Source organism: Topomyia yanbarensis, chromosome 2, assembly GCF_030247195.1.
Source record: "Topomyia yanbarensis strain Yona2022 chromosome 2, ASM3024719v1, whole genome shotgun sequence".
In the NCBI taxonomy this organism is placed as follows: domain Eukaryota; kingdom Metazoa; phylum Arthropoda; class Insecta; order Diptera; family Culicidae; genus Topomyia; species Topomyia yanbarensis.
In genome coordinates this window covers 19,482,666-19,502,144 of record NC_080671.1, presented here as the reverse complement: position 1 = coordinate 19,502,144, position 19,479 = coordinate 19,482,666, and the positions used below count along the sequence as shown (strand labels likewise).

General features: G+C 40.3%; 1 protein-coding gene across 1 annotated transcript in view; it reads left to right on the top strand.

The window, feature by feature from the left end:
- LOC131683240 (nitric oxide synthase) overlaps positions 1-19,479 on the top strand; it is a 251,568-nt gene that overhangs the window by 201,425 nt on the left and 30,664 nt on the right. The window lies entirely within an intron of this gene.

The following is a 19,479-nucleotide window of genomic DNA, read 5'->3' as shown; positions in this document are numbered from 1 at the left end:
TGTATCAGAGACATGGGAGAGAGGGTGGACAAGACTGAACGGGGGGGGATATAAACTTCAGTTTCCGGCATCAGGAATCAACGGCCAGGATTACAGATTCGAACGGATGTATCAAGTATTGGGACGCCGGGCGGTTTTCCTCGAGCCGGCAGGGGTTCCTCCAGACGAATTTCGTAGTACGGCTCAGTTACGGATCGGGAACACACCGTGCTGCGCGTGTGATGTTGTACTGTAGATCTCGTGTTGTTGGTTCATTCGACAGATGTTTTGTCTCGTCTTGGTGTCGTATCAAACCATCGTTGGGGTACGGTAGGCGGAAGAGGGCACTTCTGGGAATGATAAGAGAAAAGATAGGGGCATTTAAATTTGGATATTGATGGTTTTGAGAAACGTGTATATAAGGGACATGTAGAGAATATCGCGGCTTGCTAGTACATCTCGAACCGGGACATTGGGTGATCTTCCTCGGGCCCGAAGGGAATCGAATAGTTGAGATCTGGCAGAACAGTACTCGGCACATGCCCAGACAACATGTTCGATTTCGTGATAACAGTTGCCACAAGCGCAGACACCGCTATCCACGAGCCCAATACGCCGGAGATGTGCGTCCAGCGTGTAGTGGTTGGACATGAGCCGAGACATCACGCGAATGAAATCCCGACCCACGTCCATCCCTCTGAACCAAGGTTTCGTCGATACCTTAGGGATTATCGAATGTAGCCACCTTCCCAGTTCACCATTGCTCCATGATGTTTGCCAACTTTCGAGGGTTCTCTGATGAGTAATACTGAAAAATTCGCTGAAGCTAATTGGTCTTTCATATATGTCACCTTGCAAAGCGCCCGCCTTAGCTAAAGAGTCCGCTTCTTCATTACCTGGAATGGAGCAATGCGAAGGAACCCAAACTAAGGTAATCTTGTACGATCTTGCAGACAAAGCACGCAGGCGCTCCCAGATTTTCCCCAGAAAATATGGAATGTGCTTTCTCGGTTTCATTGAACGGAGAGCCTCGATTGAGCTGAGGCTATCCGAGACAATAAAGTAATGATCGGTGGGCAAAGTATCAATGATCCCAAGGGTATACTGAATAGCAGCAAGTTCTGCGACGTAAACTGAAGCAGGATCATTGAGTTTGAATGAGGCGGTGAGGTTTTGATTGAATATACCGAAGCCAGTGGAGCCGTCGAGGCTTGACCCGTCGGTGTAAAACATCTTGTTGCAGTCGACTTCTCGAAATTTACTATGAAAGATGCTTGGGATCACTTGCGGGCGTATGTGATCCGGGATTCCACGAATCTCGTCTTTCATGGATGTGTCAAAGAAAACAGTTGAATCAGAAGCATGAAAGAGATTGACACGGTTGGGATAGTATGAAGAAGGATTGATATTTTGTGCCATGTAATCGAAGTACAAGGACATAAATCGGGTTTGAGATTTGAGCTCGATAAGCCTTTCGAAATTTGCAATTACTAACGGGTTCAAGATATCGCATCGGATGAGCAATCGATAGGAGAGTTCCCAAAATCGATTTTTCAGCGGAAGGACGCCCGCCAGCACTTCTAAACTCATCGTATGTGTCGAGTGCATACAACCCAAAGCAATACGCAAACAACAATATTGGATTCGCTCTAGTTTGATGAAATGTATGTTCGCAGCGGAGCGGAAACAGAAACTCCCGTACTCCATCACCGACAATATTGTTGTTTGGTACAGCCTGATCAGGTCTCCTGGGTGGGCACCCCACCATGTTCCGGTTATTGTACGGAGAAAGTTGATCCTTTGCTGGCACTTCTGTTTCAGATACCTAATGTGACATCCCCAGGTTCCTTTAGAGTCGAACCAGACCCCGAGATATTTGAAAGTTGAAACCTGAGCAATAGTTTGACCCATTAATTGAAGCTGTAGTTGCGCTGGTTCACGCTTCCTTGAAAATACGACTAGCTCAGTTTTCTCCGTGGAGAACTCGATACCTAGCTGGAGGGCCCAAGCAGACAAATTGTCCAAGGTATCTTGCAATGGTCCTTGCAGATCGACGGCTTTGGGACCTGTAATAGAGACCACACCGTCATCTGCAAGCTGCCTTAGCGTGCAGGAATTGACAAGACATTCGTCAATGTCATTCACGTAAAAGTTATAGAGAAGGGGGCTTAGACATGAGCCCTGGGGAAGACCCATGTAGCTAATTCGTGATGTCGATAAATCACCATGCGAAAAATGCATATGTTTTTCAGACAGCAAGTTTAGCAAAAAGTTGTTTAGAGTCGGTGAAAGACCATGCTGGTGCAGCTTCTCAGAAAGAATTTTGATAGAAACTGAATCAAAAGCCCCCTTTATATCTAGGAAAACTGATGCCATCTGCTCTTTGCTAGCATAAGCCATTTGAATTTCTGTTGAGAGCAACGCAAGACAATCGTTCGTCCCTTTGCCTTTGCGGAAACCAAATTGTGTATCTGACAGTAAGCCATTTGCTTCAACCCAATTATCGAGGCGAAACAAGATCATTTTCTCGAACAACTTTCGGATACAGGACAGCATTGCAATCGGTCGATACGAGTTGTGGTCGGAGGCTGGTTTTCCTGGTTTTTGAATGGCGATGACCTTCACTTGCCTCCAGTCATGAGGGACAATATTACCCTCAAGAAACTTATTAAATAAATTCAACAGGCGTCTCTTGGCAGAGTCTGGCAGATTCTTTAACAAGTTAAATTTGATTCTGTCTGGCCCTGGGGCTTTATTGTTACATGATAAGAGAGCAAGTGAGAGCTCCACCATCGAAAACGGTGTTTCGTTCGCGTTAGTGTGAGGGGACGCGGCGCGGTAGATCTTCTGTGCCGGGGCGGAATCCGGACAAACCTTCTTGGCAAAATCGAATATCCAACGGTTTGAATATTCCACGCTCTCATTGGTACTGTTTCGGTTTCGTAAGCGCCGGGCCGTACTCCAAAGAGTGCTCATCGATGTTTCTCTCGTTAGTCCGTCGACGAACCGGCGCCAGTAGCTACGTTTTTTGGCTTTCATCAAACTCTTCATGCGCGTTTCCGCCATCGCGTACTGTCGGTAGCTAGCTGGCAGCCCGTCGTCCCGGAAGGTCTTATACGCAGCGGCCTTCTCCGCGTACACGTCTGAGCACTCTTTGTCCCACCATGGATTGGGAGGACGCCCGCGTGAATTCGCGTCTGGTACGCGTTTAGTCTGAGCTTGAATCGCGGTATCGAGAATCAAGCCAGCCAGGAACCCGTACTCTTCCTCCGGAGGAAGCTCTTGTGTCGATTCTACTTTTTCGGATATCGCGGACGCGTAGCTCTTCCAATCAATATTTCGTGTGAGGTCATACGAAACATTGATTGTATTCGGTGGCCCTGAACCGTTAGCAATATTAATTACGATTGGCAGATGGTCGCTGCCGTGGGGATCAGAGACTACCTTCCACATGCAATCTAACCGCAGCGATGTCGAGCAGAGGGACAGATCTAAGGCGCTCGGTCGCGCTGGAGGGACAGGAATCCGTGTCATTTCACCCGTATTCAAAATAGTCATATTGAAGTTGTCGCAAAGCTCATGGAGTAGGGTAGATCGATTATCGTCATGAAGGCAACCCCATGCCGTGCCGTGGGAGTTAAAGTCACCTAAAACTAGCCTCGGTGCGGGGAGGAGTTCCGCAATATCGCAAAGCCGTCGGTGGCTAACTGAGGCTCTAGGGGGGATGTAGGTGGAAGCAATGCAAAGTTCTTTGCCTTTAATTCTGGTTTGGCAAGCGACAACTTCAATGCCTGGTGTCGAGGGGAGGTCGATCCGATTGAAAGAATAGCACTTTTTGATCCCCAAAAGTACTCCTCCGTAAGAGTCTTCTCGATCCAAGCGAATAATATTAAAATCGTGGAAGTGTAGGGTTATTTCTGAAGTGAGCCATGTCTCGCATAGGGCAAATGCATCGCATTTCAAATTATTTAGTAAGATTTTAAACGAATCGATTTTCGGGATAATGCTTCTGCAATTCCACTGTAGAACAGTGATTAAATCCTTGACCTCGTTCGATGAATTAGCCATCGAAGGATACAATCGCTGAAAGGAGGGGCCATTTCGCAGTGAACTGCATCAAGAATGTTTTTACTGCGGGGAGAAAGCTTATCAAGATACTTTTAAGGGGGTCAGAAATGTTTAACGCTGTAAGAATACGGTCCACAATGTCAGAGAAATTTATTAAGCCAGCACTGTTTTCTTTCTCTGGCTGAGATATGGGAACACTTGGGGTTTTTGATGTTCCTGGAAGTGCTGGGAACTCCTTTTCTGAGCTCAGGTTACTGAGACCGGGAGCGACTTGCTTCGGTTTTGCACCAGTACTTCCTTGAGTAGTTATTTTAGGGGGACCATGAAGAGACACCTTCTGGCCTTTACGACGAAGCTTGGAAGAGGAAATGTTCTTCCTTTTTCTACTACTTCTAGGCACAGCAGAAGATGTTCCCTCCTGGGGTTCATCACAGTCGCCTTCGTCAGTAGACAAGTTGGTAAAGATGTTCGTAGAGACAGGTGGCGTAGCTATCTTAAGCATTTCTGCAAAAGATCGCTTAGAGCGTCCCTGAAGGGAACGCTTAAGATTTTCCTCGCGCTGTTTGTACGCGGGACATGAAGGGAGATCATGTGGGTTTCCCCCACAGTAGAGGCACTTTTCGACATCTCTACCACAGGAATCATCCGCATGATTCCCACCGCATTTCCCACAGCGGGCTTTATTGCTACAATGGGAGGCTGTGTGTCCCAATTGTTTGCAATTAGTACAGTTCATGACCCGCGGCACAAAGAGGCGAACAGGTAGACGAACCTTGTCAAAAAGGAGGTAATTAGGCAGGGCAGAGCCGGCGAAGGTCACCCGATAAGAGTCTGAGTTGACGTATGTTTTCTTCCCGTCAGCTGCGACTGATGCTGAATGCAAACGTTTGCATTCCAGTATCTTCACTGGCTTAAGCATGGGGTCTTTGAAACAGCCAGTCCCATATTTTAGCAGGTCCTCGCAATTCAGACTCGAATCGGAAACGACCCCACTGACTTCAACCCTGCTAGCTGGAATATAAACCCTGTACTCCCTCGTAAAGGGCTCGTATCCAGCAATATCGTTTGCCTGAGTTGAACTGTTAACCACCACCCGAAGCTTATCAGGCCGAATTTTCGATATTTCTGTCACGGCCGAATACCGATCCGCCAGAACTCGAGAAATCTGCAACAGATTCAAACACTTTTTTTCTTTGGTCCGAAAGAAGATCACAAATGGCCCGGTGGCCGAGCTCGGATATACCTTGAGCCGGGGAGCCGATTTTATTTCGACGTCCATCTCACCTTGAGATGAACCGCCGTCAGGGGAAGTCATTTTTGCACGGGCCTATTGCCCAGTGCACGTTATTAAGACAACCAAGAAGGGGAAACGAAAACTAATACTTAGCTTGTGTATGTAACGGTATCCAGACGGCTTACTAGAAGAACACTGTTTCACTTCACTGACCGGCTAACGGTACTCAGAAACAGAAACACAAAAGAAGGGAAAAATACTGAAACCTCAACTAGGCGCAGAGTGTGTAAATAACCTTGAACGCGGATTAACACTATTTGTCGCTATAGAGTGTACGAACCGATGACAAAAGACTTCTATCTCGACTGAGTGCTCGATAACGAATCATTAGTTGTACTTGAAAGCGTTCGCTGTGATTGTTTCTCAATTACACGAAGTTATTTCAGCCACAATAAAGCGGAATGTGTATACATACATATTGGGAAGCAATTGGAATGCTTCTGATAGCCATCAACCTAGGTGGAATGCGTTACAGAACCAACCGTATCGGCGAAACACATTTCGGTGAATAATCATTCAATAATAGTATCGATTGTGTAAAATATCTGCTTTCCTTCGATGAGCATCAATTTTGCAGGGTAGGCTATTTTTGGACATACTCTGCTTGTACATGTATTCTTGAGCAGAGTTAAAATTAACCGAAACTTTTTTTGACGACTGACGGAACAGAAAAAAATCATTGAAAAATCCATGGTACTCATTCAATTAAATACCGTACAATATTTAGTTCTCTAAACTCCCGTGATACGCATAACTGTCGCATATGCATAGGAAATCTATAACATATGACACTGTTATGCGTATCACAGAAAATATCTAGATACATATTTCCAAATGTTGGTAAAACCACAATAATGATTGTGCTAGAGTTAACTTTGATGCGTTTGATTCCTTGCTGCACGTTCGCTTTGTGCAGTAATCGTAAACGAATGAAAACCTGCATTGAATGTAGGCGCAATCGGTTTGGTTGACGTTCTCGGTACTTACGTTTCGTCACTGAATATTGAATATAAGTACGGGTGAATATGATCAATTTTCATTCAGTGAATTCGAATATTTGTAACTCTGGGCTTTAGCCACATTTGAATTGCCCGCATACGTTGCCTGGAAGTAGATTGCGCTGCAATAGAATGTCATAGGAAATGCAGCTATACTTCCGCTTTGCTGTCCGAAACATGTAGGCTCAACATTTGCATAAGCAATGTTGAACAAAGCCGAGTTGCGTAAAACTATTTTATATGCCACTTGTACTTGCGATTGATTGGCGGGAAATGACGTATTTTACACAGATTTCAACGAAAATATACCAAACGATATGCTGGGCACGCGAAATTTGAACCAATGGTATTCGTGCGGTTTGCCATTTCATCGATGGGCGCATTCACTCGCTATGCTATATTTTCCACGAAGACGAAAATTGAATAGAAACCATATCGAGCATGAAGGACGTAAAATTGAACTTTAGTCGAGATTTGGCGTCTCGATGCCATCTCGTTGGTATATGGCGACAACTTAGCGCTAGATCGACACTAATCCTACAATGGGACCGCATCTAAACAACTGCTCACCAGCGACGTCTTTGAAACAATTGTTTGGCGGTGTGCTTCATAAGCTTGTTCTCGCTAAAATCGTCTTTCAATCCGGGACCCGATAGCTTCCCTCCAGTACTTTTGAAAAGGCATATCGACGCACAGTGATGCCACTCAGAACAAAAGTTGGCCAAAATCTCTAAAACTTTCCAAATTACGAAATTAAGATATTTTAGTACCCTGGATTCCATTTCGGCATATATGATTTCATAAAAAATGGTTTTGGATTGATTAGGGGGGTCCCAACACACAAATAAGAAATTTCCTAACATCATGTCAATTTTGGCTTTAGTGTCGCAGTGTGGTTGAATGGTATATCATTCGAAACCAATAAATTTCAGACATATTTTCAGGCATATGGTGATACTTAAAAACAATTTTTGTATTGCTTTAGTTATCTATATAAGTCAATTTTGCAATAAACAGTAATGGAAGTTAGTATGTCTTGTATTTCTTGTGGATATGTCAATTTATCGCTCACGTCTCAAAGTGAAAATTTATAGGGCCGGAAGCTAACATTAATCCAGTGAAAATATCTTCGTTAGTCAATGCACGTGATGATTTCCTCTTTTTTATATCTTCGATCCTTTTTATTTGAAACCTCTATTTCAAACAAACGACAAATTGCAAGAACGAACATTTTTATAATGTCATAACCATGTAATGGTAACTTGTGAGCGGTCGTCGGCATATTGAACCAAACATATTCGTAGATTAGTACGAACTTTCTCGACTGCCTCGAAATATTGATTAGTTGCAAAATCAATTATAGGTCATAGATGCGTTTCATCTTCTGTTATTATTTTATTGGAAATTATTTCCAAACATATTAATTTTGCGATTTTTCAACATACTAGAAAGTAAAACGCATGCGGTCAAATACTATAGCCTGGAATGTATTGAAGCAACTTATTGCAGCGTCAGGTTACGCAAAATTATTACGATAGAAAACACGCATAATCGCAATAAATCCTTGCTTCTCTTGTTATTTTATCAAAACTTTTGACGAAAAATAGTTACCTATTAAGCTTAGCGCAAAACGGCGCAAGACACCACTATGATATTCTGAAAGAAAATTAAATTACCTAGAATATGAAAGTAATGGCGTTTTTTCCGATTTTTCCATCCTTAGTAAAAGTTATAATGAATATTCAAGGTTATATGTTAAGACTGCATTCTTTATCATAAAATGTTAACATTTCCGAATTTGCAAGTATTTTTTAAATACAATGTTCATTTTCATTGCCTTTTGATGTAACATGCATAATTTTTAAATATATTGGGGATTAACTTATGAGGAATGTGTTCTAAATTCAATTATGAATTAGAAGTGTTAAATAAGTTCGAAACCTCAAAATACCTCATTTCTGATCGGATCTTAACAATCAAAAAATACTTAGAGATCTTCAAACCCTAAAATTTGTTGCAGACTGATAACTCAACTATTTTGGACCAGAGGAAAAATATTTTGGATAAAGAAAATTGAATTTAATTTTTTGGTTTTGGCCAGCTTTGCAGCACTGCGCGACGTTTTAGCGACTCCACTTCTTCGCATTTTTCGAGTATCTATTGCTAATGGCATTTTTTCATCCTGCTCGAAGTCCGCGAACATATTTCCAGTTCATAAAAAGGCGTCAATAATTACCGTGGAACTACTTCATTGAGTGCTGCCTCGAAGTTGTTCGAGCTGGTGATAATGGAACCTCTTAAGCTCAGTGCAAGCAGTGCCTAAATGACGATCAACATGGCTTCACGTCTGGGTGTTCGACAGCGACTAACTTGCTTTGCCTAATATCCTACATAACTGAAAGTATGGAACGTCGCGTTCAAACCGATGTTATCTACACAGACTTATCTGCTGCTTTTGATAAAGTGATACATGACATGACAATGGGTAAAATTGAGAGATTTGGAATTAACGCTAGTTTGTTACAGTTGTTTCGATTCTACTTTACAGATCGATAAATAGTAGTTGTCATTGGAGATTATCAGGCACCCACATTTACTTCTACGTCAGGAGTACCCCAGGGAACTCACGTGGGACCGCTGATGTTTCTGCTTTATTTCAACGACGTCCATCTAGCTCTGAAGACTCCACACCTGTCATTCGCAGAAGATCTCAAGATGTTTCTTTTCATCCGCCCTACTGAAGATTGTAGATTACTCCAACGAAGGATTGAAACCTTTGTTGACTAGTGTAACATGAACCGTATGTGTGTAAATCCAAAGCAGTGCTCGGTGATATCGTTCTCACGAAAAGAAGACTCGGTTTATTTCTTTATTTATTTATTTATTTATTTATTTTTATATATTTATTTATTTATTTATTTATTTATTTATTTATTTATTTATTTATTTATTTTATATATTTATTTATTTATTTATTTATTTATTTACTTATTTATTATTTATCATCGGCCATTATAGTCTAAATGATTTGGATGGGAAAAACTCCGCCTGAGTTGGCCTCCTCCTACCAGGCTACGACGACACTCTAATATTTTCAAAATGGAGCAGCTGTTAACGGTCACGATACGGTGGTAAATTTTGCGTGTAACGCCAAGGCAAGTTCCTAAGAGCTAAGCGTATGAACCTTTTCTGTACTCTATCCTATCCTAAACGTCAAGTCATGTGATGCGGATTTTAAACCGGCGAGAAGAGTTGGAGGGTTGGTCTAACCAATGCGCAGTATTGCGATTTTAGGATCCGTAAAATCTCGTGAGATTTTCGAAATGAATCCCAACTACCGATTTGCTTTCGCAATTATGTTGGTTATATGAGAATTGAAGGGCAGTTTGTGGTCAAGTCTGTGGCGCAACCCCATCGATACTGTAATCGAAGATTCACGGATCGTTCTTCCTGTGGAACGTCATAACGGAGCATTTGGCAATATGTAAGCAGATTCATTCGACACTACTTCACAAACCGATCCAATGGTGCTTGCACTTGGTGGCAGTTCTGTACTGACTGCTTGTACCCGGAACCTGACACTACTGCTACTTCATTAAAAAAACAGTGAGAAAAGCAGTGGGCCTAGATTGCTGCCCTGCGGTACACCTGATCTATTGGTAAACGAAGCCGATATACATGAGTCCAATTTCACACAAAGTGCGCAAGATAGGAGGAGCGTTGCCACGACGTAAACTTCTTGGACACTCCTAACTTGTACAACTTCTTGAGAAAAAAATCATGGTCAATTCGGTCAAAAGCTGCTTTCAAATCTGTGTATATAGTGTCCACTTATGTTTGTTAAAACGGATAGAAACCATGTTGGTCTGGTAAGATATAACTTGCTGTACGGCTGAGGATGAATGGATTGACATCAATTTCAAACAACTTAGATCCAGCTGAAAGATTCGTTATTCCGCAGTACTGCTTGCTATTTCTCTTATCTCCGGCTTTGAGCACCGGGAACATGTAGGAGTGCTTCCAAACGTCGGGGAACTTAGCCTGGTCAAATGATTGGTTGAAGATGCGACACAAAGGATCAGCCAAAGCGACGGCACAGCGACAGTAGACAGCAGCTGGAGTTTCATCCGGTCCAGGGGAGAAATCCTGCGATAATTCAGCAGTTGGTTAGCTGGAAGAACTATCGGGCAACTAGGCGATTGCATCATGACAACTAGCGGTGGGTGGTGCGTGTTGACGGGCAGATGGGGGGGGGGGGGGGTCACTGACTTGTCGACCGAAATGTTTTTGGCCTTCGAGCAAAAAACTAATTCAAGGACCCGTCCGATTTGATTGGCATGTACATTAAACTGGTTAAGATTTAAAAATTCCATTACTTCAATTAAGGCGGAGCTTGTTGGCGGTAACTGGGCAGCATTTTCAACTTGAATGACGTTGTCATGCGATAACCAACTCAAGCGTGGTTGATTAAAATTTCCGCAAACCAAGACAGTGTGATCAATTGATCCCTTGTCACATAGCTCACGCACTGATGCAAAGTGTGACTCAATCATACAGACATCTTTATTGTGATCTGGAGGAATATATATTGCACAAAGAAAAAGCTTGATGGGTGCCGATCCGCAAACTTGTTCCGCTAGAATGTTGCTGTGCAACAGCGATCAGAACACCTCCGAACGTGGATTTCGCACTGTTTTTTTGTTACTATCGCGACGGAATACATTATAGGAACTACCGAAAACTTGAAGAGACTCGATCTGATCGTCAAGACCAGTTTCTGTCATAATAATGACATCGAAGTTGCAATCACGTACATCAAGAAAAGCAGCATCAATTTTAGTTCGCAAGCCGCGTACGTTCTGATAATAAAGCCAGATACCGTTGAGGTGATCAAATGAAACAGAGGGTGTATGTATCTTCAAATGGGTCTAGGGGCCATTTATATACCACGTGGACCAAAAAACCTTTGTTTTTGGCCCCCTCCTCCCCCTACGTGGACAATTGATGTACCCCTACCCCCTCCACACAATCTACGTGGACTTTCACGATGTGTTTGTAAAGTAATATAAAAAGGGTTTCCAACTTCAGATATTTGTATTGTGTTAGACTGTTTTGTTACTGGCTGTAACCGGAAGAATCAAACAAAAACGTAGTTCACACTTTGGAAAATACAAACATTAAAAATTGTATACCTAAAAGACATTTTTTGCATTCATCATAGTGTCACAAAATTTAGGTGAACTGCGAACTTCAATTGGCTCATGTAAAATCAACAACATGATTTATAATAATTCTAAAATATTTGTTTAAAACGATATACAAGATTGAATCAAGTGTTTCTGGAAGCAAAATTTTTTTCGGAGTTGATATCCACTGATTTTGTGCACATGCTGTTAGGAACTCTTTAAGTGTTGCACAGTTTTGGAATGATTTGAAGGAAAACATCAAACACAATGTTAAGTTTTTTTTTTTCCATTTCCTGTAAAAAATACAAAATGTGGGTTAGCCCCTTTTGGACGCCAGCTATTAAATTGTTCGGCACTTTGAACTTTCAACGCTTTCGTGTGCGGGCCTCTCCCTTTGACTACGCAGAGAAAAGTGTACAGACCGAGAGAACAAACTTTACTACGCCACAGTCTCACCGAGCAGTCGAAGTACAGCAGCAAAATAAAAATGTATTCTACTGCTCTACGGGAAAATGTACTCGGTTTGGCTACCGTTCTGGCAAGAGCTGTAGTGATGCGTCGCTGTACGGCTTGTGCAAATGTAAATATACCGAAAAAAATGTAGTTTACCAGTACCTTTGGCATCCCTGGGCCCGAGTGACATATACCATTGATTCAGTTCGTCGAGTTCGGCAAATGTTTGTGCGTGTGTATGTATGTGTGTATGTAGGTATGTGTGTGTATTTGACCAAAAATGTCACTCATTTTTCTCAGAGATGGCGGAACCGATTTTGACAAACTTAGTCTCAAATGAAAGGTACAACGTTTGCATATTTGAATTTCTAATGGATTCGACTTCCTGTTCCGGAATTACAGGGTGATGAGTACGATCACGCAGAAAATGTTTATTTTAATAAATTCTGCAATGAATGTACAAAGGTGAAATTTTTTCCAAAATGTAACCACAACTGCTTCGATTTGTAGTATTAGGTCACTAACAGCCATTCAAAGTCTCTTTGGCCACATTGGCCACCATCATCGGTTCCGGAAGCTCCGGCGGAAGTATCTAAATTCAGAATAACAATCACATCGGTTTCTCGGAGATGGCTTTACCGATTCAACCAAACTTAGTCTCAAATGAAAGGTGTTGCGTCCCCGTAAATGGCTATCAAATTTCATCCCGAACCGACTTTCGGTTCTGGAGTTACGGGTTGTGGCGTGCGATCACATAGCAAATTGCGATTCAAACCGATACTCCGATAAAAGTAAAATAAAAATTTCGCTAAAATGTCTTTCAAACAACTTAAATTTGCTGTTCTAGGTCACCGACGGCCAACCAAACTTACGTTGACTACATTGAACACCATAGACGGTTCCGGAAGTGCCAGGGAAAAGCGGCCATCTTTCAAAATTAACGAACTCACATCAGTTTCCCGGAAATGGTTGGGCCGATTTTCACAAACTTAGTCCCAAATGATAGCTATAATATCCCCACACATCTATAAAATTTCGTACAGATCGGCTATACGGTTACGGAAATATAAACTAAACCGTCCGGTCACATAAAATTCCCATATAAACTAGAGCTCAATTTTTTTTTTTCAAAGGGGGGACCCCATGAAATTTCAGAATTTTTGATGCCAGATATCTCTAAAATGCATGAAACGTCGAGATTTTATGTTATCTCGAAATTATTTTTTTAGATCGGCTCTTTGGGACTTAGACGATTACGCTCTTTTTTCAATTCAATATTACCGTTGCAAAATTTTAGAACTCGAATAATGATTTCGTTTCTTGTATATAGTTATCAAGTCATGTATAATAAAATTGTAATGTACATTACTTTTAATAAATATAAGCAACTAACAAATTCTCGTGTTCATGATTGAGAAAGGCACAATTGCACCGCTAGGTGGATTAAAACAGGTTTTTTGAAATATTTGGATACAACTGTATTGGTTATACATATAATAGATTTGAAATTTGCTTGTACCAAACTGTTGACTTAAATCATGGGATACTTTCTTCATCTCGTCCACAGAAAAAATAGGAAAAAAAACCCTACAGTTGCAAGGGATAAATATGTCGCATGGTATTCTTCATTTTGGAGTCTCTCGTTAAACCCGAAAAAACAAGTGTAGGATTGATATCTCTATAATAACGAAAGCCTTGCGATTACTCTTATATTTTTGTGAATTATGCCTACGTATGTATGCCTAACGTACTTATGCCTAACGTATTTATACCAAACTTCGCGCACCCTTGTGGAATCCCGACCGTTTCCACTGCAGCGAATAGATTTCTTCTGGCGGAACACAATCTGTGCGCGATCATAACCCGAACGTGGGAAGTAATTTTGTTCGTTGTATTTTATTTTCCAAACTCTAACTCGCGGTCGACACTGAACATTTCACACAAAACCAATACGACATCGCTATGATCATTCTTCATCGATGGCTAGATTCTTAGCCGGTGGGCGAACTCATGTTGTTCTACAGAAAACTCTGTCGGTCATTTTTGGCGGTAGCCTGGAAACAAATACACAAATGAACAGAGATTATTATTGCCTTTTTCACCGCTATGCACTAGTGTTGCACTTTCGAGCAGAAGTTTCAATGGAACATCAAGTTTTTTTTGCACTTCTGGTAGAAATTGCAACACCAATGCAGTCTACTACTCAGGTTTACTGCCATCGAAAACAGTATAAGTTTCCTGAATAAATTCGGAATTACCTCATACTGAAACACCTCCACACGGGCACTCCAGGGACCAATTCCTTTAAGGGTACATTGGCTGACGTTAATTTTATTATCAGCTTAGGTACCCGATACTCGTTATCTCTTGAATTATTTCGCCGAAGCGATCTGTATTAGGGCATTGCAAAAAAAAATTTTTTTTGAATTCGCAAAGGCCCCCAAGGGTCAAAGTAAGCTCAGATGCCAAATTTCACATCATTTGGACAATTTCAGACCCCCGCCCACTTCGCTTGAAATTTTTTGAAATTGGTGCTATGGGAAAATATGGAGGAAAAATACATTTAATGCTATAACTTTTGAAGTAGCGATCAAAAAATTACATTTATACCTTTTTTGAAAGGAAATAATCTTAGTATTTGAGTGAAGACATTTTTTGTTTCTAGAAAAATGCGGGAAAGTGGGGTACTGGGTCATTTTGGACCCAAAATCCCATATTTTTAATGATTTTTCTGCTCCGTGATGCAAATCACACATATTTTGTAGTTTTTCTAATGTGAAATAATCTCAGAAATCGATCGGAACCCTTTTGACCTTAGTTCTAATACGAGAAGTTGGGGTTATAGGGCTTTTTGTGATTCATAGTAAATTTTATCATTTTGTCATGCATATATCTCTATTATTTTTCAATCAATTTTCATAAAATGTAACTTGTTGAACGTGTAAAATTCTAAGGAATAAAACAAAAATAAAAACGTTAAAGGTAAAATTCAGAAACATGAAACTTTTTGATATTTACTCTACAAATCTCATTTTTTTCATTATTTGTCCTAATACCTCAACTTTCCCTATTTTTCCAGGAATGAAATTTTTCTCATGTGATCTCTAAGCATATTTTACACTAAAAGTACACCCAAAACAATTTCCCAATGAAAAAAAGGCATTACATCCTTTCGTGCATATTCCGAATTAGAATCATGCTTTCTTCGCATTGTAGACCAAGCATAGCTACTGCATTATACCAACACAGCTTGATTCATGATGAAATAAATTGATTGAGAATACACGCTACCATATTATCTGCCCGCATGTAAAAGTATTAGTTGGTTTTGCTTGCTGAGTCTGCCAAAAAGGTGGTGTATTCTATACATGAATATCTCTGTGGTGTTTGCAAGAACTTCTGTCTTCATACACAGTTACGCTTTTTTGTCTGCGAACAACTCAATTCCAACCACACTAAACACGGGAACAGTTTACGTTCACGAGAGTGTGTGATATACGCGTTGTTATTTTCCCATAGCGAATGGTTTTTGCAGTAAAATCATCGCTCTCTCATTCTGTGCTTCAGAGAAGAGTGGAAGAAAATGATTTGTGCTCAGATTGATTTGCGATGATCGTTGCCCAGGGCGATGATGTGCGCTAGATTCGCATGTTAGGGAAATAATATAAACTGAAATTAACTGCCAGTGCCACTGCTACTCAAAAGTGCAAAACCATGTCATCACTGCCCTTATAGTTTATGATACTTTACATTTAGATACTTTTACTGCAAAATACTGATATGATATCACTTGAAAGTACTGTTGATATGAGGAATGCCAGAAATGATTGGCGGACGGCTTCTATCCGACAAATGTTGAATTAACTTGTTAACCCAATGTTCCCATATAGGTAACTTTCTCCTGCGTATAGTGCGCTTAAATAATCATTAATCATTATTTATGAACCTATCTAGTGGCTAGAACTCACATATCGCTGGTAAATTTAGGGTTTAGAGAACGCCGAAAGCTCAACATATTATCAAAACAAAACCATCACCAACACCCCACCAATTTGATGACGCTATAAACTGTTCTCTCCAATATGCAGCATGTGATCAGTAGAAAGGCGAAATGGAAACTGGTCCTTGAGCGTGTATTAATATTTTCAGAGCACACATGTATCCGAGTGGAGATGTCCTTTCCATGTGTATTAGTGCGGAGTCATTTTAATACTAATGCTCCGATATCGTTAAATTCACTAATACATTCTCAACTGTGGGTTTGTGTAAGTTTCTGTGGTGTAATCGCCTTAATGCATTTTTGTCCCGGACCAATATCGCTTTATATGCATTATACCAGTTACAATGCAAAATTCTCATTAGAATCATGCTTATTCGCATGTAATTCATGCGGTTCGCGTTTTGGGTGTATTAAATTAAATAAGAATTTTGTTGTTAAATGGAGTTAAGATGTGCGATTTTATGATAAAAAAGTGAAATCGACACTATATTGCAGATAATTTGATGTTCCTGAATTTTACCGGTAACAAATCTATTTTTGTTATAATCCTAAGGATTTTCCACGTTCAACAAGGTATAGTTTATGAAAATTGAGTGAAGAATAATAGATATATTCACGAGAAAATGATGAAGTTTAATATGAATGACAAAAGGCCATATAACCCCAACTTCCCGTATTCGGACAAAAGTCAAAAAGGCTCCGATCGATTTCTGAGATTTTTTCACATTAGAAAAACTACAAAATATGTATAATTTGCATCACGGAGCTGAAAAATCATCAAAAATATGGGATTTTGGGCCAAAATGACCCAGTACCCCACTTTCCCGTATTTTCGTAGAAACAAAAATATCTCTATTCAAATACTAAGATTATTTCCTTCCAAAAGAACTATAAATTGTAATTTTCTGATTGCTACTTCAAAAGTTACAGCATTTAATGTATTTTTCTTCCATATTTTCCCATAGTACCAATTTCAAAAAAATTCAAGCGAAGTGGGCGGGGGTCTAAAATTGACCAAATGATGTGAAATTTGGCATCTGAGCTTATTTTGACATTTGTCATAATATAAGAGGGGGGCCTTCGAGAATTCAAAAAAAAAATTTTTTTGCAATGCCCTACTGCTCACCGAATGGCAGCCGTTAAGCCACACAGCGTATTTTGCTCGACCCAAGGGATTGGATCGAATAAATCCTGAAATCCTTCGAAAATTAGGTACACTTGCACCAGTTATTGCATTGCCAATGGAATCTTTGAGCGTGAGATTCGAAATGTGTCTCGGTTGACGGATAAAGGTTTTTGACGGTTGAACCTCGTCAAATTTAATTCAGAAGCAGTCGGAATTTGTCAATTGAATACGTCTGCGTAGGCGATTGCAACCCTGTGGAAAATAATGGGGAGAGAGGGGTGGTAATACGCCTTCCTAACAAGATTACGAGGGCTTAGAAAAGTTGTTTAGAAATTTGGATACTAAATCCCTGATACACTGATAGAATATATTCGTAAATTGCTACGAATTAGTTTCGAACAGGCAATTTTCATAAGATATACGAATTTTTCGTACATATGATGGATCATTCGTAGTTCTATTGAAATACTTTTATTTTTTATTACGCAATTTTCGTAAACACCACGAAACGACTTTCGTTGGCTTATTATGAAAAGAATATGGTGTCCTTGTTGCTATACGTCAGATAATTGTTGATCATCATGACTGGCTCGGTCTGACCAAATACAAATTAAATAGGGGAACTGGGGGTAAGACGGACATGTTAAGGTTATACTCAAATAAAACATAGTAAAAGCATGTTTTTGTCAACATGAAATACTCTATGTTGTAGCTCCATATGTTGGCTTTCGAGTGCCCAGTGGGATTATGTTACAAAATTCAACAAGTATCTTTTTTGAAAGAAATAGAAAACAAAGAAATATCTGAACTTTTTCCAGATTGCGGGTGAAACGGACATATGGTGGGGTAAGACGGACATGTCGCCGAGAGGATGATCACAATACAAAATATTAAAATTTACTGTTTCTAACGGATGTTTTGGATAGTTTGTGGTTCTTCTTAATATATATGTTAAATTCGAGATGAAAAATAACGTTTTGGGGTTCAATTTAAAGTTGATGCAAATGATGTATTTTCTAATATCGTTTTTTCCGTTGTCATAAAGAGAGCTATACAATCACTTCCAATGATCAGACAAATCATTTATACAAAACTGGAAAGTTACATATTAAATACGCAATTGGTAACATCAGTTCCTCGATTACACATAGCCAGAATATGGGACCTGCACAAAGTCTTCTACTTTTTCCAGGTCCTAGGAATTCCGTATTCAGCTTCGGTCACATTAACGTACATCTTGCGGTCTACTACATGTGAGACTTCAGCTAACTGGATGGTTCTCCACGTTTGACTGCTAGAATTTCGTTTCTACACGCGAGACATTCATATAAGGATGAATCAATAGAATTAATCAAGACTGTCCGTCTTGCCCCACCAGTACACATATTTTTTAAACGCTTGCACTTATTTACTCGTATAAGAACTTATCTGTTATTTTCCACGAAGATGTTATTTAAGAGTTACATTATCGAAATAAAAGAAAAAATCCGCTAAACAATTGATTTTTTCCTCGATAAACCTTAAAATCAGAGACGTAAAAATTACATCCGCACGAAGATGCACTACTGATTATCAATGTTTACTTACATTTTTCGCTTTTAACAATATTCAAGGCCTACTGAGTGCTTCATAATTCAAGGATATCCATGAAGAGAAAGTACTCATATAATTCAATTTAACTTTATATGTTATATGTCTAAAATAACCATGTGTCCGTCTTACCCACAGTTCCCCTACGCCAAGGTCCCACACAAAAGGGTCCTCGCTTTTTGGCTCTCGGAACAAACACATTACGCTACCCAATTAATCTGTTTCACCATTAAGGACGATTCAGACGATACATCAGCTTCCGTCAACGGAACGTCACCGTTCCGTCAAGATAAGTTACATGCATTACAGCTACATTCACACACAGCATCAACAGCATGGAACGTTTTTTCGTACGGCACGTGTGAACCGGCACAAGAGAAAAGTATTAAACTTATCCTGACGGTACGGTGACGTTCCGTTGACGTTGACGGAAGCTGATGTATCGTCTGAATCGACCTTTACAGGTAAGAAATACAGAAAAATGCTGAAACTGGCAACGTTCCCTGATCATAGTTAAGCTGACCAACTCTGACGAAAAAAATCCGTACACTATGAAAACCGTTTGCATGAGCGTAATGAACGATTTCGCTTCGTTGCGGTATGGTGTACGGATTTTTTCGTCAGAGTTGGTCAGCTTAATCATAGTATAGACCATTGCACGAAAATGTATAACCTCACTTTTCTGACAGTTCAGAGAGCTTGTTTACGTGGACTTAGAATTCGCACCAAGTGCTTTGTACTGGGTGGAATCAAAAATTTTCTAAAACCATGTAAACAAGCTCGCT